This window comes from Vicia villosa, linkage group LG1 (genome assembly GCF_029867415.1).
Source record: "Vicia villosa cultivar HV-30 ecotype Madison, WI linkage group LG1, Vvil1.0, whole genome shotgun sequence".
In the NCBI taxonomy this organism is placed as follows: domain Eukaryota; kingdom Viridiplantae; phylum Streptophyta; class Magnoliopsida; order Fabales; family Fabaceae; genus Vicia; species Vicia villosa.
Window position 1 is genome coordinate 219,359,121 of NC_081180.1, and position 2,168 is coordinate 219,361,288.

Consider the following 2,168-nt stretch of genomic DNA (forward strand, 5'->3'; position numbering starts at 1 on the left):
TACGCGAACGAAATTATTGATAATAATATTGAAAAGGATTTAATGTACAGAAATATAAATATTTAACTAGCAATAAACACACATAATATTATCTCGATAATTAAACGACGGTACAACAAATAGTACAATATTTAATACTGACAGTACAAATATCACATAAGAATATAGCGAACAGTACGACAAATATAATGAACGGTACGTTATTTGAAAGCGAAAGATACGACAAACTTTATGTATGACGATTAAAAACCCATGCTATAAACAACAATATATAGATGTACGGGAGTGCAAGCATCCCAGGTCCGCATTTTTCAGGACTATGTAGACAGAAAAAAGACATGATCACCGTAAAAACAGTGATGACCATAAGAAAAAACGTATCCACCCACTTTGCCATTTTTTGCCGGGGAAGAAGAGGAAATAATTATGAGATAGTATGATAGAAATTTGGGAGATGAGTGAAATTTGATGTGAGATTTTATGGAAAAAATGAGGGGTATATATAGAGTGAAAAGATGGATGGAGACGTTGGGGAATGAAGTGATACCGTACAAAAAAGGAAAGTTTGAGTGGTAGTAGGGTTTGAAAGAAAGTGTATGGAATAAAGTTAGGATTTGATTTGAAAGAAAAAGATTTGAAAAGAAAGAAAAATATTTGAAAACAATAATATAGTACAAAAATTAGTGGGGAACAAAACCAATAATAATTTAATTGTTACCAGTACAGTCTGAATCCCTGGATTCTGCGCCTGCAAAATTTGATTCTGTAACAATTGCGTCAGTATTATTTATCTGAAAATAAATCTCAAATAAACAGCGTGTGAAGTGATAAACAGTACTTGGCGTTTGTGTAAGAAAAAATTCAACAGCGAACCAAAATACCGTATAAAAATATTCTAAAAACTGAGTATTCATAAAATCAGGATATTTATGAAATAAAATCCAAGATTATATAAAACTCTAAATTTCTAAACAGAGGTCTGTTGCCTTCTTTTTTTGAAAAAAGGATGCGGGCAAATTTTGGGGTATAATAGTTGCCCCTATTCAATCTTCTTAAACCTGAAGAGACCGATTGGAATCTGAAGGTAGAAGATGATTGAATATTTAGATGCCCTGAAAATTGCACTTACCTCCACCGGAAGTGATGTTAGAAATTGCGTTGAATGCGGCTTGAGAAATATCGTTGGTGGATCAAAACATTACCTGAGATGGGCTTTCAGATGCCATCTAGTGAATGTGTTGATGGTTTGTTCATCAGAATGAATCCATTGATTATATCTTGATGAAGGATTTAAATCTCTGTGTTGACCGTTACGGAACCGTCCGAGGTTACCGCTTTAAATCTTGGAGGTTGATCGTTACAGAACTGTCCAAAGTTTCCGCTTTAGATTTTGAATGTTGATCGTTACAGAATCGTCCGAAGTTTCCGCTTTAGATCTTGAAGATTGATTGCTTTAAGGAACCGTCTGAGGTATCGACTTAGATCTGAAGGTAGATCATTAAGGAACCGTCCAAGGTATCGACTTAGATCTGAAGGTAGATCATTAGGAACCGTCCAAGGTATCGACTTAGATCTGAAGGATTTGAAGTTGTTTATTCGACTGTAGTATAGCCTGGAAGCGTCAGAATGAGTCACTATTAGACCATATTTGCTTTGCTTGTTTAGAGTTGATAAGTGGTTTGGAAAGAGAGAACTCTTCAAATTGAATCTTTGGTTTGATTATATCTGAGAGGAATGCTTGTCTGAATAGAACCCAGGAGAATATTGCATGTGATTGAGAATAACTTGCTGAGGATATTCGTCTACCTGAAAAACCAAGTTAGTGACATGCAATGTCATGATGCATGTAATGTATATGTTGAAATTCTCAAACTAAATTAGAACCGTGCATGTTATGTATGCGTTTGCCATGAAACATTATATGCTATGTATGAATATGCGTATGATGTATGATGTATGGACATGACTTATGCAGTTTAGAGCGTGTCAAACTTCTGGTTCGAGTACACTCAGCTGGGGGAACTTCCTTATGGACCAGGATGCTCTGTTGAGGGATCTTTGACTACCGCTTGGGGATGAAGGTAATTTAAAGGTTCTGATTTTGATGCACCTTGACTGGGAATAAGAGAGATGGGTAATCCTCCGATGTACTATTTGAACAAGTCTTT